Below are 19,937 nucleotides of genomic sequence, written 5' to 3'. Positions count from 1 at the left end.
TATATATAATTCTTATGCAAATATTACAAGAAAAATATGAATGAAATAAATGGGTTAAGGTATTCTTAACAGTTTTCATTGAACCCAACACTCCCAAATCATTTCTCAACTCAATCACTGATAGCATGTTTTCCCACATAATATCATGATCTTTGCCAGCAGAAACATTGATGATATAGCATTTCTTATAAGAATCCACAAACTGTTTTTCTGGTTCAAGACAGTGACAAAAGAGAACCTTAAAGTCACCTCCTTTCACAGACACACTGAATCTTCAGCTACATACAGAACAATCCCCTCTGAAAGAAATCTAGAAACTAGCTGAGTGACTCTTACACATCAGGCAAGTGAGAAAAAACTCCCACTGAAATGAGTAGGAAAGCCTCAGACACAATCTCATCCCTGGAGCAGCAACACACAACTAGGAGGGAGCTCACAACTCCCAGCTTCTCTCTGAGGAGAGAAGGGCTTGGACACCAGAGCTGGCACCACAACTTTTAAGACTTCTACCTGAGAAATGGACTCACAAAACATCTAGCTCTGAAAGCCAACAGGGACTTACATCCACGAGATCCACAGTCTATAGTGAACTAATAGTTCTTACAGGATATGTGTGGACTCACCATGGCTTGGCCCTCAGAGCCCAGCGCAGAGGGAGCAGACTGAATCATGCCCAGTTTCCCCATGAAAGAAGCTATTGCTTACCTTTAAAGCTTTGGCTTGAGGGGCAGGTTTCTAATTTAAAACACTTCTGGAGGCCAACTGCAGTATTCTCCAGAAACCACAGAGACTGGTAGGGACAACTTCCTGTTCTCCCTCTGCCTCACTCCAGGTAGGTCATCAGTATATCCCAAAAAGGAGCTCGTCCACATGTCTGGTGCCCCAGTTTTTGCAGCTGCTCCCAGAGGAAGCCCTCTAATGGGGCTTATGTTTGCAGGTACCACAAGACTGTAAGAGAGAAACCATTCTTAAGGAGGTATCCATCCCTCACTGCACACTGCAGAGGCAGCAGATTGACACGCAACCTTTTTGTGAAAGAGGCCTATTAGTTTATCTCTCAATAGCTGTGACCTGTGGGGCAGGCTTCTATCATAACACACATCTAGAGGCCCATTGCCATCCTCTCCAGAAACCAGGAACGCCAGCAGGCACCATCTTTGTGCTCTCCCTTGGTCCCACTCCACGTTACCAACGTCTTTGAGAAAGGAGCTTATGCATAACGGGTGCCACCCTGGCTTTTGTGGCTGCCCCCCAGAGGACACATCTCTTGATAACCTGGCACTGGTAGCCGTGGGACTCGTGTTCATGGATTCAGTGGGTTGGTAGCAAACAAAGAAACAATTCTTAACTGTCTATCCCCCTCAGGGCTTGATGTGCAGAGGGAGCAGACAGAAACACACATCTCCCAGTCTGCCCCTGAAGGAGGTATATTTACATACGTAATTTAATTAATTTTTTTTTTTTTTGAGAGTGAGAGAGCATGAGCAGGGGAGGGGCAAAGAGAGAGGGAGAGAGAGAATCTTTTTTTTTTTAATGTTTATTTATTTATTTTCAGAGATGGGGGGAAGAGCAGAGAGAGGGAGAACAAGAATCTTGAGCAGGCCCTGCACTGTCAGTGTGGAGCCCAATGCAGGGTTGACCCACAAACCATGAGATCATGACCTGAGCCAAAATCAACAGTCTGACGCTTAAATGAATGAGCCACCCAGGTGCTCCAAGAGGTATATTTACATACTTTAAAAAGAAGTGGCTCAATGATGAAAATACCCAAATCTGAGTATCAGAGGCCTTCCAATCTACCTGATGCATGATCTTTGTAGTTCTGAGAAGCAAAAGTAATTTAAAACAATAAGGGCTTATGTCTAGAGTTAGAAATGCATGCGTGTGTGGATGTGTGTTCATAAAAGTGACAGTAAAATAGTGAGAACTTGGCGATGGATGAGTAAGATATGTGTGGGGGTAATTATGTATGTGTATGAAAGACTAATCAGCTCTAATCAATGATGAAAAGGTTTTAATACAGACCTTTATAACTACAAGGGTTTCTACACTTTCTCTGAGCTCAAAATGAAAAATTTTTTAAAGAAAGTTAAAAAGATGCTCCCTGAGTGCTTCTAATCTGTCTGCATTTAGTGCTGACTGAGATCTTCCCCTTTGGGACAATGAGAAATATTGGCACACCCTCAACTACTGGAAGCCACTAAGAACGTAGAAGGCCATTTGGACAACCACAAAATTTTGAGAGAAAACCACAAGGAAGTCAGGATTGAATAATAAGGTTCATTGCCTAAATGAGACCACCCCTTCAAGACCGAGAAACGTGGTTGTTTTATCTAATGCACAGAAAATCAACAGAAAGAGTCAAGAAAAATGAATAGAGGAATATGTTCCAAACAAAACAACAAACTAAAACCTCAGAAAAATTCCTTAATGAAAGAGAGATAAGTGATTTACCTGACAAGAAGTTCAAAACAATGGTCATAAAGACCACTTGCTGAGGTCAGGAAAACAATGCATGAACAATGCATGAACAAAGTGAGAATTTCAACAGGAGATGAAAAATATAAGAAAGTACCAAACAGAAGTCACATACCTGAAGAATTTAATAATTGAACTGAAAAATTCAATAGAAGGTTTTTTTTTTTTTTACATTTATTTATTTTTGAGAGACACAGAGAGACAGAGCACAAGTGGGGGAGGAACAGAGATAGAAGGAGACACAGAATCTGAGATGTCAGTCTCTGAAATGTCAGTACAGAGCCCGATGCGGGGCTCGAACTCACAAACTGTGAGATCGTGACCTGAGCCAAAGTCCGATGCTTGACCGACTAAGCCACCCAGGTGCCCCTCAATAGAAAGTTTTAATAGCAGATGAAGTGAAAGAAAAAATCAGCACACTCTAAGATAGGGCAGTAGAATTCATCCAAAAAGAGGAGCAAAAAGAAAAATAAAATAGGTTAAGGGACTAACAGGACAACATCAAGAGGCCCAACATTATAGGGGTCCCAGAAGGAGAAGAGAAAGGGGCAGAAAAAAGTCTTTAAAGAAGTAATGGCTGAAAGCTTCCCTAACCTGAGAAAGGAAACAGACATCCAGATCCAGGAAGTTCGAAAGAAGATGAATTCAAAGAGACCCACACCAAGACACATATAATTAAATTATCAAAAGTTAAAGACAAGGACAAAATATTAAAAACAGCAAGAGAAAGACAACTTGTTATGTATAAGGAAACACCCATAAGACTATCAACAAATTTTTTCAACAAATTCTTGCAAGTCAGAAAGGAGTGGCATGATATATTCGCCGAGCTGAAAGAAAAAATCTGCCAACCAAAAATACTCTACCTGGCAAAAAAAATCCTTCAAAATTGAAGGAAAGAAAAAGAGTTTTCCAGACAAGCAAAAGCTGGAGGAGTTCAGCACCATTACACCGAATCCACAAGAAATGTTAAAGGAATTTCTTTAAGCTGAAATGAAAGGGGGCTAATTAGTAACAGGAAAACATACGAGAGTATAAATTTCATTGGTAAAGGTAAATATATGGTTAAGTTCACAATAATTTAATGTAATGGTGGTAGGTTAATCATTTATAAAACTAGTATGAAGGTTAAAAGACAAAAGTAGTGAAAAATAACTATAATTACAATAATTTGTTGATGGATACACAGACAAAAAATATAAATTGTTAAATCAAAAACATAAAAGGGGGGCAGTAAAAATGTAGAGCTTTATAATTAAGTTGGACTTAAGAGTTGTTCTCAACTTAAGGCTCTTGGGTAGCTCACTCAATTAGGCATCCAACTTCAGGTCAGGTCATGATTTCACTGTTGGTTTGTGGGTTCAAGCCCTGCATTGGGCTCTGTGCTGACAGCTCAGAGCCTGGAGCCTGCTTTGAATTCTGGGTCTCTCTCTCTCTCTCTCTCTCTCTACTCTTCCCCAGCTTGTGTTCTCTTTCTGTCTCTCAAAAATAAATAAATTTTTTTTAAAAAAATTTAAGTTATTATCAACTTAAAATAGACAGTTATAAATATGTTTTATGTAAGCCATGCTGTAACCACAAAGCAAAACCTATACTAGATTCATAAAAGATAAAGGAAAAGGAATCTAAGCATACCAATACAGAAAATCATCCAATCACAAACGAAGAGAACATAAGAAAAAGGAACAAAGGAATTAGAAAACGATGAACACAATGGCAGGAAGTCCATACCTATCAATAATTACTTTAAACGTAAATGGACTAAATTCTCCTATTAAAAGACACAGAGTGGCTGAAGAGATTTTAAATATATAAATATCCCAACTATATGCTGCCTATAAGAGACTCATTTCAACTTTAAGAACACACGCAGGGAAGGGAAGGTATGGGAAAAGACAGTGTATGCAAATGGAAATCAAATGACAGCTAAAGTAGCTATACTTGTATGAGGAAAAAATAGACTTTAAGACAAACCTGTAATAAGAGACAAAGAAGTTAATTACATAGGGGCACCTGGGTGGCTCAATTGGTTAAGCATCTGACTTCAGCTGAGGTCATGATCTTGTGGTTCATGAGTTCGAGCCCTGCTTTGGGCTCTGTGCTGACAGCTCAGAGCCTGGAGCCTGCTTTGGATTCTGTGTCTCCCTCTCTCTCTCTCTGGCCCTCCCCTGCTATCTCTCTCACAAAAATAAATAGACATTAAAAAAATTTTTTTATGATTTTTATGATTAAAATATTTTCTAATGATAAAGGGGTCAATCCAGTAAGATGATGGAACATTTGTAAATTTACATACACCTAACATTGAAGCACCTAAATATATAAAGCAAATATTAACAGACCTAAAAGGAGAAATAAACAGCAATCCAATAACAGTAGGAGACTGCAATACCTCACTGTCATCATTGGATAGATCATCCAGACAGAAAATCAATAAAGAAACATAGGACTTAAACAACATGTTAGACCAGGTGGTCTTAACAGACATTTATAGAACATTCCATCCAAAAGCAGCAGAATAAACATTTTTCCCAAGCACACATGGGACATTCTCCAGGGTAGATCACAAAGTAAATCTTAATAAATTTAAAAGACTGAAATAATATCAAGCATTTTTTCCCAAACACAATGGTATGAAACTAGAAAACAATTACAAGAAGAAAACTGGAAAACTGACAAGTTATGTGGAGAGTAAACAACATGCTACCAAACAACCAATAGGTCAAAAAAGAAATAAAAATAGAAATCAAATTTTGAGACAAATGACAATGAGAATATAACATATTCAAAATTTATATTTGAATTCAAATTTATATTAATTCAAATTTATATTAAATTTGTTATAACATAAACAAAATTTATAGGATGCAGCAAAAGTAGTTTTAAGAGGGAAGTTCACAGTGATAAATACCTATATTAAGAAATAAGAAAGATCTCAAATAAACCACCCAACTTTATACCTTATGAAACTAAAAAAAGAATTAAGCCCTAAGTTAGTAGAGGGAAGGAACTAACAAATATCAGAGCAGAAATAAATGAAGCAGAGACTAAAAAAATCAGTAGAAAAGATCAATGAAACCAAGAGCTAGTTTTTGAAAAGATAAACATTTAGCTAGACTCACCAAGGAAAAAAACAGAGAGAAAACTCAAAATAAAATCAGATATTAAAGAGATGTCACAATTGACACAATGGAAATACAAATAAGAGAGTATTATGAACAACTTCATACCAACAAACTAGACAATGTAGAAGAAATGAATACATTCCTACAAACATACAACCTACAAAGACTGAATCATGAAAAAAAGAGAAAATCTGAACAGACTAATTACTAGTAAGGAGATTGAATCAGTAATCAGAAACCGCCAAGAAACAAAAGTCCAGATGGCTTCCCTGGTGAATTCTATCAAATGTTTAAAGAATTAATACAAATACTTCTCAAACTCTTCCAAAAAATTGAAGAGGGGGGAACACTTCCAAACTTACTTTATGAGGCCAGCATTAAATATCAAAACCAGATAAAGGCACTAAAACAAAAGGAAAATACAGACTAATATCCCTGATGAACACAGATGTAAAAATCCTCAACAAAATATTAGCAAACTGAATTCAACAATACATTAAAAGGATGCAGCAAAAGCATTTGACAAAACACAACATCCATTCATGATAAAAACTCTCAACAGAGTACAGAGAGAAAATACCTAAACATACTAAAGACAATATAAAATGAGCCCACAGCTAACATCATACTCAATTGTGAAAAACTGAAAGCTTTTCTTATAAGATCAGGAACAAGACAAGGATGTCTACCCTCACCACTTTTATTTAAAATAGTACTGGGAGTCCTAGCTAGAGCAATGATGCAAGATAAGTAATAAAAAGCATCCAAATCAGAAAGTAAACTGTCTCTACATGCAGATGACATGATACTATATATAGAAAACCCTAAAAACTTCACCAAAAAAAAAAAACCTCATTAGAATAATAAGTTGTAGGATACAAAATCAATATACAAAAGTGAGTTGAGTCTCTATACACTAATAACAAACTATCTGAAAGAGAAATTAAGAATACAGTTCCATTTACAATTGTTTCAAAAGAATAAAATGCCTACTCTAAGACATTGATGAAATAAATTGAAGTCACAAATGGAAAGATATTCCATGCTCATGGACTAGAAGAATTAATATTGTTAAAATGTCCATTCTACCCAGAGTAATCTACAGATTCAATGCAATCCTTATCAAAATTCCAATGGCATTTTTTCACAGAAATGGAAAAAACAATTCTAAAATTTGTAACAGAACCACAAAAGATCCCAAATAGCCAAAGCAACTCTGAGAAAGAGGAACAATTCTGCAGGCATCACACTTCCTGATTTCAAACTATATTACAAAGCTATGATAACGAAAACGGTATGGTATTGGCATAAACACAGCCACATAAATCAGTGAAATAGAACAGAGCCCAGAAATAAACCCATGCATATATGGTCAATTTATGACAAAGGAGCCAAGAATATACAGTAAGTAAGGAATAACATAGCAGAGGAAAGGGCTCAATAAATGACATGTGAAACATGCTTGACAGTATTAACAACAGGATGAAAGAGGCAGAAGAACAAAATAGTGACCTAGAAAACAGAGTAATGGAAGCTAATCAAGCTGAACAAAAGAAAGAGAAAAGAATAATGCAAAATGAGAATAGACTTAGGGAACTCAGTGATTCCATCAAATTTAATAACATTCACATTAGAGGAGTACCAGAAGAAGAAGAGAGAGAAAAGGGGGGCAGAAAATTTATTTCAAGAAATAATAGCTGAAAACTGTCCTAACCTGGGAAAGGAAATACATATATAGATCCAGGAGGCACAAAGATATACCAGGAGGCACAGAGAACCCTCAACGAAATTAACAAAAGCAGATCCACACCAAATCATATTATAATTAAAGTGGCAAAATATACTGATAAAGAAAAAATTATTAAAGCAGAAAGACAAAAGGAGATAGTTACATACAAGGGAAACCCCACAGGCTATCAGAGGACTTTTCAGCAGACACCTTCCAAGCCACAAGAGAGTGGCATGTTTTATTCAACATGCTGGGGAAAAAATAATCTGCAAGGCTATCATTCAGAAGAGAGAGAGAGAGAGAGAGAGAGAGAGAGAGAGAGAGAGATTCCCAGACAAACAAAAATTAAAGGAGTTCATGACGAGTAAAGCAGCCCAGCAAGAACTATTAAAGACACTCTTCAAGTAGAGACCAAAAGTGACAGTACAAAGGTAAGAAACACAAACACAGTAAAAATGAATCTTTTTATAAAATATCAGTCAAGGTACTCACAAAATAAAAAGATGTAATATATGACACCATATACCTAAAACGTAGGGAGGAGTAAGAATGGGTTCAAACTTAAATGACCATCAACTTAATGTAGACCGCTATATACAAAAGAGGTTATATACAAACCTAATGGTAATCATATGTCAAAAGCCACTAAAATATGTAAAGAATAAAGAGAAAGAAATCCAAATTTATCACAAACAAACAGTAAACCAGGAAAAAGAGAAAGACAAGAAAGGATCAGAGAAAATCTTCAGAAACAGCCATAAAACAAGAAATAAAATGGCAATAAATACATATCTATCAATAATTACTTCAAATGTAAATGGACTAAATGCTCCACTCAAAAGACATACAGTGACAGATGGATAAAAAAACAAGACTCATCCATATACTGCCTACAAGAGACTCATTTTAGTCCTAAAGACACCTGCAAATTCAAAGTGAGGGGATGGAGAAACATCTAACATGCAAACAGATGTCAAAAGAAAGCCAGTGTAGCAATACTTATATCAGACTAACTAGACTTTAAAACAAACACAATAACAAGAGACAAAGAAGGACACTATATAATAATAAAGGGGACAATCCTACAGGAAGATATGACAATTGTAAATATTTATGCACCCAACACAGAGGCACCCATATACATAAAACTGTTAATAACAAACATAAAGGAACTAATCTGATAATAACACAATAATGGTAGGGACATTAACACCCTACTTACATCAATGGACAGATCATCTAAACAGAAAATCAATAAGGAAACAGTGGCTTTGAATGACACACTGGAACAGAACATTCCATCCTAAAACTCCAGAATACACATTCTTTTCAAGTGCACATAGAACATTCTCCAGAACAGATCACACAATAGCCCACAAAACAAGCTTCAATGATTTCAAAAAGATTAAAATCATACCATGCATCTTTTCTGACCATAATGAATAGAAGTCAACCACAAGAAAATATCTGGAAGACCACAAATACATGGAGGTTAAATAACATGCTACTAAACAATGAATGCATCAACCAGAAATAAAAGCAGAAATTAAAAAGTACATGGATACTGGGGCCCCTGGGTGGCTCAGTCGGTTAAGCATCCAACTTCGGCTCAGGTCATGATTTCACGGCTCATGAGTTCAAGCCTCACATCAAGCTCTGTGCTGATAGCTCAGAGCCTGGAGTCTGCTTTGGATTCTGTGTCCCTCTTTCACTGTGCCCCCCCTTGCCCATGCTCCTTCTCTCCCTCTCTCTCTCTCTCTCTCTCTCTCTCTCAAGAATAAATAAAACATTAAAAAAATTTAAAACAAGGTACATGGATACAAAAATGAATACACAATGGGCCATAACCCTTGGGATGCAGCAAAAGCAATTCTAAGAGGGAAGTTTACATGCCAACAAACTAGACATCTAGAAGAAATAAATTCCCCAAAACCTCCCAATATGTAATGAGGAAGAAATAGGAAATTTGAACAGACCAGTTTCCATCAATGAAGTTAAATCAGTAATCAAAAAACTCCCAACAAAAAAAAGTTCAGGACCAGATGGCTTCAAATCCTACCAAATATTTATTTATTTATTTATTTATTTATTTATTTATTTATTTATTTATTATCATATTTATTTTTTCCAACTGTCCCTACAAGAGGTTTTATGTATTCTATTTTACAGAAGAGGAACCTGAGACTCAGAGAGGCAAGATAACTTTTCCAGGGTTGCTCAGGTTACAGTTAGAATTATAAGTCAGATCTAGATACCTAGGCAAAGCATCAGCTTTTTTTATTATTATTTTTTTAAATATGAAATTTATTGTCAAATTCGTTTCCATACAACACCCAGTGCTCACCCCAACAGGTGCCCTCAATACCCATCACCCACCCTCCCCTCCCTCCACCATCAACCTTGTTTTTTCTGTTTTTGTTTTTTAATTTTTTTTGACGTTTATTTATTTTTGAGACAGAGAGAGAGCATGAATGGAGGAGGGTCAGAGAGAGGGAGACACAGAATCTGAAACAGGCTCCAGGCTCTGAGCTGTCAGTACAAAGCCAGACGGGGGGCTCGAACTCACGGACCGCGAGGTCATGACCTGAGCCGAAGTCGGCCGCTTAACCAACTGAGCCACCCAGGCGCCCCTGTTCTCAGTTTTTAAGGGTCTCTTATGTTTTGCTTCCCTTCCTCTCTAACCTTTTTTTTTTCCTTACCCTCCCTCATGGTCTTCTGTTAAGTTTCTCAGGATCCACATAAGAGTAAAAACATACGGTATCTGTCTTTCTCTGTATGACTTATTTCACTTAGCATAACACTCTCCAGCTCCATCCACGTTGCTACAAAAGGCCACATTTCATTCTTTCTCATTGCCATGTAGTATCCCATTGTGTATATAAACCACAATTTCTTTATCCATTCATCAGTTGATGGACATTCAGGCTCTTTCCATAATTTGGCTATTTTTGAGAGTGCTGCTATAAACATTGGGATACAAGTGCCCCTATGCATCAGTACTCCTGTATCCCTTGGGTAAATTCCTAGCAGTGCTACTGCTGGGTCATAGGGTAGGTCTATTTTTAATTTTTTGAGGAACCTCCACACTGTTTTCCAGAGCGGCTGCACCGTTTGCATTCCCACCAACAGTGCAAGAGGGTTCCTGTTTCTCCACAACCTCACCAGCATCTGATTTGTTCATTTTAGCCACTCTGACTGGCGTGAGGTAGTATCTCAGTGTGGTTTTGATTTGTATTTCCCTGATGAGGAGTGACGTTGAGCACTTTTCATGTGCCTGTTGGCCATCTGGATGTCTTCTTTAGAGAAGTGTCTACTCATTTTTCTATTCATATTCAGTTTACTGCCCATTTCTTCACTGGATTATTTGTTTTTCAGGTGTGGAGTTTGGTGAGCTCTTTATAGATTTTGGATACTAGCCCTTTGTCCGATATGTCATTTGCAAATATCTTTTCTCATTCTGTTGGTTGCCTTTTAGTTTTGTTAATTGTTTCCTTTGCAGTGCAAAAGCTTTTTATCTTCATGAGGTCCCAATAGTTCATTTTTGCTTTTAATTCCCTTGCCTTTGGGGATGTGTCAAGTAAGAAATTGCTGTGGCTGAGGTCAGAGAGGTTTTTTTCCTGCTTTCTCCTCTAGGGTTTTGATGATTTCCTGTCTCACATTCAGGTCCTTTATCCATTTTGAGTTTATTTTTGTGAATGGTGTGAGAAAGTGGTCTAGTTTCATACTTCTGCATGTTGCTGTCCAGTTCTCCCAGCACCATTTGTTAAAGAGACTGTCTTTTTTCCATTGGATATTCTTCCTGCTTTGTCACAGATTAGTTGGCCATACTTTTGTGGGTCTAATTCTGGGTTTCTATTCTATTCCATTGGTCTATGTATCTGTTTTCATGCCAATACCATGCTGTCTTGATGATAACAGCTTTGTAGTAGAGGCTAAAGTCTGGGATTGTGAAGCTTCCTGCTTTGGTCTTCTTCTTCAATATTTCTTTGGCTATTCGGGGCCTTTTGTGGTTCCATACAAATTTTAGGATTGCTTGTTCTAGCTTCAAGAAGACTGCTGGTGCCATTTTGATTGGGATTGCATTGAATGTGTAGATAGCTTTGGGTAGTATTGACATTTTAACAATATTTATTCTTCCAACCCATGAGCATGGAATGTTTTTCCATTTCTTTATATCTTCCTCAATTTCCTTCATAAGCTTTCTATAGTTTTCAGCATACAGATCTTTTACATCTTTGGTTAGGCTTATTCCTAGGTATTTTATGGTTCTTGGTGCAATTGTGAATGGGATCAGTTTCTTTGTCTTTCTGTTGCTTCATTATTAGTGTATAAGAATGCAACTGATTTCTGTACATTGATTTTGTATCCTGAGACTTTGCTGAATTCATGTATCAGTTCCAGCAGACTTTTGGTGGAGTCTATAGGGTTTTCCATGTATAATATCATGTCATCTGCAAAAAGTGAAAGCTTAACTTCATCTTTACCAATTTTGATGCCTTTGATTTCCTTTTGTTGTCTGATTGCAGATGCTAGAACTTCCAACACTATATTAAACAACAGCGTTGGGAGTGGACATCCCTGTCGTGTTTCTGATCTCAGGGGGAAAGCTCTCAGTTTCTCTCCATTGAGGATGATGTTAGCTGTGGGCTTTTCATAAATGGATTTTATGATGTTTAAGTATGTTCCTTCTATCCCAACTTTCTTGAGGGTTTTTATTAAGAAAGGATGCTGAATTTTGTCAAATGCTTTTTCTGCATCGATTCACAGGATCATATGGTTCTTTTCTTTTATTAATGTGTTGTATCACATTGATTGATTTGCAAATGTTGAACCAGCCCTGCAGCCCAGGAATGAATCCCACTTGATCATGGTGAATAATTCTTTTTATATGCTGTTGAATTCGATTTGCTAGTATCTTCTTGAGAATTTTTGCATCCATATTCATCAGGGATATTGGCCTGTAGTTCTCTTTTTTTACTAGGTCTCTGTCTGGTTTAGAAATCAAAGTAATACTGGCTTCATAGAATGAGTCTGGAAGTTTTCCTTCCCTTTCTATTTTTTGGAATAGCTTGAGAAGGATAGGTATTATCTCTGCTTTAAACGTCTGGTAGAACTCCGCTGGGAAGCCATCTGGTCTGGACTCTTATTTGTTGGGAGATTTTTGATAACTGATTCAATTTCCTCACTGGTTATGGGTCTGTTCAAGCTTTCTATTTCCTCCTGATTGAGGTTTGGAAGTGTGTGGGTGTTTAGGAATTTGTCCATTTCTTCCAGGTTGTCCAGTTTGTTGGCATATAATTTTTCATAGTATTCCCTGATAATTGCTGTATTTCTGAGGGATTGGTTGTAATAATTCCATTTTGATTCATGATTTTATCTATTTGGGTCATCTCCCTTTTCTTTTTGAGAAGCCTGGCTAAAGGTTTATCAATTTTGTTTATTTTTTCAAAATCCCAACTCTTGGTTTCATTGATCTGCTCTACAGCTTTTTTAGATTCTATATTGTTTGTTTCTGCTCTGATCTTTATTATTTCTCTTCTTCTGCTGGGTTTGGGGAGTCTTTGCTTTTCTGCTTTTATTTCCTTTAGGTGTGCTGTTAGATTTTGTATTTGGGATTTTTCTTGTTTCTTGAGATAGGCCTGGATTGCAATGTATTTTCCTCTCAGGACTGCCTTTGCTGCGTCCCAAAGCGTTTGGATTGTTGTATTTTCATTTTCATTTGTTTCCATATATTGTTTAATTTCTTCTCTAATTGCCTGGTGGACCCATTCATTCTTTAGTAGTGTGTTCTTTAACCTCCATGCTTTTGGAGGTTTTCCAGAATTTTTCCTGTGGTTGATTTCAAGCTTCATGGCATTGTGGTCTGAAAGTATGCATGGTATGATCTCAATTCTTGTATACTTATGAAGGGCTGTTTTGTGACCCAGTATGTGATCTATCTTGGAGAATGTTCCATGTGCACTCGAGAAGAAAGTGGGATGCAGAATTCTAAATACATCTGTCAAGTCCATCTGATACAATGTATTATTCAGGGCCCTTGTTTCTTTATTGATCCTGTGTCTAGATGATCTAGCCATTATTGCAAGTGGGGTATTGAGAAGTTACCCCACATTTTTATCAATAAGTTATCAAAAGTTACCACATTTTTATCAATAAGATTGCTTATGTTTGTGATTATTTTCTATATTTGGGTGCCTCCGAATTTGGTGGCTAGACACATATAATTGTTAGCTTTTCCTGATGGGTAAATTCTGTAATTATTATATAATGCCCTTCTTCATCTCTTGTTACAACCTTTAATTTACAGTCTAGTTTGTCTGATATAGTATGGCTACTCCAGCTTTCTTTTGACTTCCAGTAGCATGATAGATAGTTCTCCATCCCCTCACTTTCAATCTGAAGGTGTCCTCAGGTCTAAAGTGAGTGTCTTGTAGACCGCAAATAGATGGGTCTTGTTTTTTTTTTTTATCCATTCTGATACCCTATGTCTTTTGGTTGGAGCATTTAGCCCATTTACATTTAGTGTTATTATTGAAAGATATGGGTTTAAAGTCATTGTGATGTCTGTAAGTTTCATGCTTGTAGTGATGTCTCTGGTACTTTGTGGTCCTTGCAACATTTCACTCACAGAATCTCCCTTAGGATCTCTTGTAGGGCTGGTTTAGTGGTGATTAATTCCTTCAGTTTTTGTTTGTTTGGGAACACCTTTATATCTCCTTCTCTTCTGAATGACAGACTTGCTGGATAAAGGATTCTTAGCTGCATATTTTTTCTGTTCATCACATTGAAGATTTCCTGCCATTCCTTTCTGGCCTGCCAAGTTTCAGTAGATAGGTCTGTCACTAGTCTTATTGGTCTCCCTTTATATAGAGTTAGAGTATGTTTATCCCTAGCTGCTTTCAGAATTTTCTCTTTATGCTTGTATTTTGCCAGTTTCACTATGATATGTCATGCAGAAGATCAATTCAAGTTATGTGTGAAGGGAGTTCTCTGTGCCTCTTGGATTTCAATGTCGTTTTCCTTCCCCAGATCAGGGAAGTTCTCAGCTATGATTTGTTAAGGTACACCTTCAGCCCCTTTCTCTCTCTCTTCCTCTTCTGGAATTCCTATTACATGGATATTGTTGTGTTTGATTGTATGACTTAGTTCTCTAATTCTCCCCTCATACTCCTGGATTTTTTTTATCTCTATTTTTCTCAGCTTCCTCTTTTTCCATAATTTTATCTTCTAATTCACCTATTCTCTCCTCTGCCTTTTCAATGCGCGCTGTGGTCACCTCCATTTTATTTTGCACCTCATTTATAGCATTTTTTAGCTCCTCCTCCTCCTCCTGTTTCTTTTTTCTTTTTTTTTTAGCTTACACAAAGGCAGTTTATTACCAGAAAACAAAAATTTGAGGAATCCTGTTCACAGACGGCGACCACGGCGACCCCCCTTCCTGCGGGTGTTATCGGAGGGGATGGGGGTGACATCCTCAATCCACCCAATCTTCATTCCTGAGCGGGCAAGGGCTCTGAGGGCTGACTGGGCCCCAAGTCTGGGGGGTCTTGGTTCTATTTCTTCCTGTGGCCCGGAGTTTGATGTGGACAGTGGTGATGCCCAGCTCCTTGCACCTCTGGGCTACATCCTGGGCAGCCAACATGGCAGCATAGGGAGAGGACTCATCTCAGTCAGCCTTCATCTTCATCCCACCAGTCACACAGCAGATGGTTTCCTTGCCAGAAAGATCGGTGACATGGACAAAAGTGTCACTGAAGGATGCAAAGATGTGGCACACTCCAAACACATTTTCTCCTTCAGCTACCTGAGGTCCAAGGCTCATGACCTGTTCTTCTTTCTTTTCTTTCCTCTTTCGAGGTGCCATTTCTGCACATCTTCCCTAGACTCCGCAACCAGAAAGCCTCCTGTTTCTTAGTCCCTTGATCTCTGTAGCAATAGATTCTTTGCTGTCCTCTATACTTTTTTCAAGTCCAGTGATTAATTTTATGACTATTATTTTAAATTCATGTTTTGTTATATTGCTTAAATCGTTTTTGATCAATTCGTTAGTTATCGATACTTCCTGGAGTTTCTTTTGAGGAGAATTCTTCCGTTTTATCATTTCAGATAGTCCCTGGAGCGGCGCAGAACTGCAGGGCACTTCCCCTGTGCTGTCCGGAGTAACTTGGGTTGGTGGGCGGGGCGCAGTCAGACCCGATGTCTGTTCCCAGCCCACGGCTGGGGCCACAGTCAGACTGGTGTGAACCTTATCTTCCCCTCTCCCAGGGGCAGGACTCACTGTGGAGAGGTGTGGCCCCTGTCTGGGCTACTTGCACACTGCCAGGCTTGTGGTGCTGCTTTGATGGGATCTGGCATATTAGCCGGGTGGATCCACAAGGTGCACGGGGGTGGGAGGAGCAGGCTTGGCTCGCTTTGCCATTGGTGGTCCCCTGTGGGAGGGGCCCTGTGGCACCAGGAGGGAGGCAGACCCATCGGAGGGATGGATCCACAGAAGCACAGCATTGGGTGTTTGCATGGTGCAAGCAAGTTTGGTGAGGTGAACTGGTTCCCTTTGGGGTTTCAGCTGGGGGATGGGAGAGGGAGATGGCGCTGGCCAGCGCCTTTGTTCCCCTGCTGAGCTGAGCTCTGTCGTCCGGAGCTCAACACCTCTCCCTCCCAGTGTCCTGGTGTCCTCTTGCCCTCCCCCTCTCTGACTAGAGCTGTTGACTTATAACATTCCAGATGTTAAGTCCCGCTGGCTGTCAGAACTCACTCCTTCCGGCCCCTCTGCTTTTGCAAGCCAGACTCGGGGGCTCTGCCTTGCCGGGTGGGCTGCTCCTCCACTGCCCCAGCTCCCTCCCACCAGTCCAGGTAGCACACACCACCTCTCCGCCCTTCCTACCCTCTTCCGTGAGCCTCTCGTCTATACTTGGCTCCAGAGAGTCCGTTTTGTTAGTCTTCTGGTGGTTTTCTGCATTGTTTAGGCAGATGTGGGTGGAATCTAAGTGATCAGCAGGACAAGGTGAGCAAGCTTCCTCTCCTATTTTGTAATTAATTAATTAATTTTGAGAGGAAGGGAGGGGCAGAGAGAGAGGGAGAAAGAGAATCCTAAGCAGGCTCCATGCCCAGTGTGAAGCCCAACACGAGGCTCAATCTCACAACCATGAGATCATGACCTGAGCTGGACACTTAACTGACTGAGCCACCCAGGCACCCCTCTATCAAACACTTAAAGAGGAGTTAATACCTCTTCCTCTCAGACTATTGCAAAAAATAGAAAAGGAAGGAAAATTTCCAAATTCGTTCTATGAGGCCAGTGTTACCCTGATACCAAAACCAGATAAAGACACCCCCCCCCCCAAAAAAAGAACTATAGGCCAATATCTCTGATGAACATAGATGCAAAAATGCTCAACAAAATAACAGCAAACTGAATCCAAGAATACATTTAAAAAAATCTTTCACCACAATCAAGTGAGATTTATTCTTGGGAAAGAGTGGCTCAATATTTGCACATCAATCAATGTGATACATCACATAAGAGAAAGGACAAGAACCATATAATCATTTGAATAGATGCAGAAAAAGCATTTGACAAGTGCCACATCCATTCATGATAAAAACCCTCAACAAAGTAGATTTAGAGGGAACATATCTCAACATAATAAAGGCAATATATGAAAAACCCATAGATAACATTATACCCAAGGGTGAAAAACTGAGAGCTTTTCCCATAAGGTCAGGAACAAGACAAGGATGTCCACTTTCACCACTTCTATTTAACGCATTACTGAAAGTCCTAGCCAGAGCAATCAGACAAGACAAAGGAATAAAAAGCATCCAAATTGGAAAGGAAGAAGTGAAACTTCCACTACTTGCAAATGACATGATACTACTATATATAGAAAACCCAAAAGACTCCACCATAAACCTCCTAGAACTGATAAATAAATTCAGTAAAGTCACACTATGCAAAATCAACATACAGAAATTGGTTGCATTTCTATATACCAATAATAGCCAGCAGAAAGTGATATTAAGAAAACAATCCATTTAGGGGTGCCTGGCTGGCTCTGGCAGTAAAGCATGTGACTCTTAACCTCAGAGTCATGAATTCAAGCCCCACATTGGGCATGGAGTCTACTTAATTAAAAAAAAAATTTTTTTTAAAGAGAAAACAGTCCCATTTACAATTGTACCAAAACTAATGAGATATCTAGGAATAAAACTAACCAAAGAGGTGAAAGACCTGTACTCTGAAAACTACAAAACACTGATGAAAGAAATGGAAGACAACACAAAGAAATGGAAAGACATTTCAAGCTTATGGATTAGAAGAACAAATATGATTAAAATGTCCATACTACCCAAAGCAATCTACATATTTAATGCAATCCCTAGCAAAATCCTAACAGCATTTTTCACAGAACTAGAATAATCCTAAAATTTGTGTGGAACCACAAAAGACCCAGCCAGCCAAAGCAATCTTGAAAAGGAAAAGTAAAGCTGGAGACATCACAATTCTGGACTTCAAGTTATATTACAAAGATGGAGTAGTCAAAACAGTATGGTACTGATGCAAAAAGAGACACAAAGATCAGTGGAACAGAATAGAAAATCCAGAAGTAAACCCACAATCATATGGTCAATTAATCTTTGACAAAGCAGGGAAGAATATCCAATAGGAAAAAAGACAGTCTCTTCAACAAGTGGTGTTGGGAAAACTGGACAGCAACATGCCAAAGAAAGAATCTGCACCACTTTCTAATACTATATACAAAAATCAATTCAAAATGGATTGACGGCCTAAATGTGAGATCTGAAACCATAAAAATCCTAGAATATAGGCAGTAGCCTCTTTGACATCATCTGTAGCAACTTTTTCCTAAACAGATCCCCTGAGGCAAGGGAAACAAAAGCAAAAATAAACTATTGGGACTACATCAAAATAAAAAGCTTCTGCACAGTGAAAGAAACAATCAATAAAACTAAAAGGCAACTTACTGAATGGGAGAAGATATTTACAAATGACATATGCAATATAGGGCTAGTATCCAAATATATAAAGAACTTATACAACTCAACACCAAAAAACAAATAATCCATGTAAAACATGGGCAGAAGACATGAACAGACAGTTCTCCAAAGAAGACATCCAGATGGCTAATAGACACATGAAAAGATGCTCAACACCACTTACCATCAGGAAAATGCAAATAAAAACTACAAGAGATATCACCTCACATGTCAGAATGGTTAAAATCAACAACAGAAGAAACAACAGGTACAAGTAAGGATGTGGAGAAAAAGGAACCCTCTTGCACCATTGGTGGGAATGTAAACTGGTGCAGCCACTATGTAAAACAGTATGAAAGTTCCTCAAAAAGTTAAAAATAGAACTACTCCATAATACAGCCATTGCAGTCCTGGATATTTACCCAAAGAATACAAAAATACTAATTCAAAAAGATATAGCACCTCATGTTCATTGCAGCATTATTTACAAGAGCCAAGATATGGTAGCAGCCCAAGTGTCCATCGATTAATAAATGGATAAAGAAGATGTGATGTATGTATACAACGGAATATTATTCAGCCATAAAAAGAATGAAATTTTGCCATTTACAACAATATGGATGGAGCTAGAGAGTATAACGTTTAGCAAAATAAGTCAGTCAAAGAAAGAAATACCATTTGATTTCCCTCATGTGTGGAATTTAAGAAACAAAACAAAGGAGCATGGGGGTGGAGGAAGAGAGAGAAAGAAACAAACCAAGAAACAGACTCTTAACTATAAAGCACTGATGGTTATCAGTTCCACTGCAACTATGTAACCACCATTGGTTAAACAGATTATGGGGATTAAGGATCCCACTTGCTGTGATGAGGACCAGGTGGTGAATGGAATTGTGGAATCACTATATTGTACACCTGAAACCAATATAACAATGTATGTTAACTAGAATGAAAATAAAAACTTAAAAAAAAAGGTTCTAAACAACACAAAACAAAAACAAAAACATGTTCCTCAAAAATGTTTAAATAGAAATTACCATATGGCCCAGCAATTTCACTTCTGGATATTTATCCAAAGAAAATTAAACAACCAGCTAGAAAAGATATATACACCCACATGTTCATAGCAGCATTACTAACAATAGCCAAGACATGGGAACAATTTAAGTGTCCATTGTTAGATGAATGTATAAAGAAGTTTATTTATATATACATATATATAAATACAAATACAAATAGTGGAATATTATTCCACAATAAAAAAGGGAATCCTGTCATTTACAACAACTCAGATGGAGCTTTAATACATTACGGTAAGTGAAACAAGTCAGAAAGAGAAAGACAAATACTCTATGATCTTACTTATATGTTCTATCTAACAAAACGAACAAATAATTTCATGGATATAGAGAAAAAATTAGTAGTTGTCAGAGCAAAATGACTGAAAGGGTCAAAAGGCACAAACTTCCAGTTATAAGTTAAATTACTCCTGGGGATACAACGTAGGCATGATGACTATAGCTAACAATATTGTATATTTGAAAGTCGCTAAGAGGGTAAATGTTAAAAGTTCTCATCACACACAAAAAAACAAACCCAAATTTGTAACT

The 19,937-nt window shown here is 38.0% G+C and overlaps 2 non-coding genes and 1 pseudogene across 2 annotated transcripts; 2 read left to right on the top strand and 1 right to left on the bottom strand.

Moving 5' to 3' along the window:
• Nucleotides 1–1,749: 1,749 nt before the first annotated feature.
• On the top strand, nt 1,750–1,828 carry LOC125169342 (small nucleolar RNA U2-19). The gene has a single exon (XR_007153650.1). It is a non-coding gene; the product is annotated as a small nucleolar RNA U2-19 (small nucleolar RNA).
• A 167-nt stretch (nt 1,829–1,995) lies between these two features.
• On the top strand, nt 1,996–2,065 carry LOC125169341 (small nucleolar RNA U2-30). The gene has a single exon (XR_007153649.1). It is a non-coding gene; the product is annotated as a small nucleolar RNA U2-30 (small nucleolar RNA).
• Nucleotides 2,066–14,689: 12,624 nt separating this feature from the next.
• LOC125167261 (40S ribosomal protein S14-like) lies at nt 14,690–15,238 on the bottom strand (annotated as a pseudogene).
• Nucleotides 15,239–19,937: the final 4,699 nt, after the last annotated feature.

Source organism: Prionailurus viverrinus, chromosome B3, assembly GCF_022837055.1.
Source record: "Prionailurus viverrinus isolate Anna chromosome B3, UM_Priviv_1.0, whole genome shotgun sequence".
In the NCBI taxonomy this organism is placed as follows: Eukaryota; Metazoa; Chordata; class Mammalia; order Carnivora; family Felidae; genus Prionailurus; species Prionailurus viverrinus.
The sequence above is the reverse complement of the archived record's forward strand: the minus strand, read 5'-3'. Positions and strand labels throughout refer to the sequence as shown.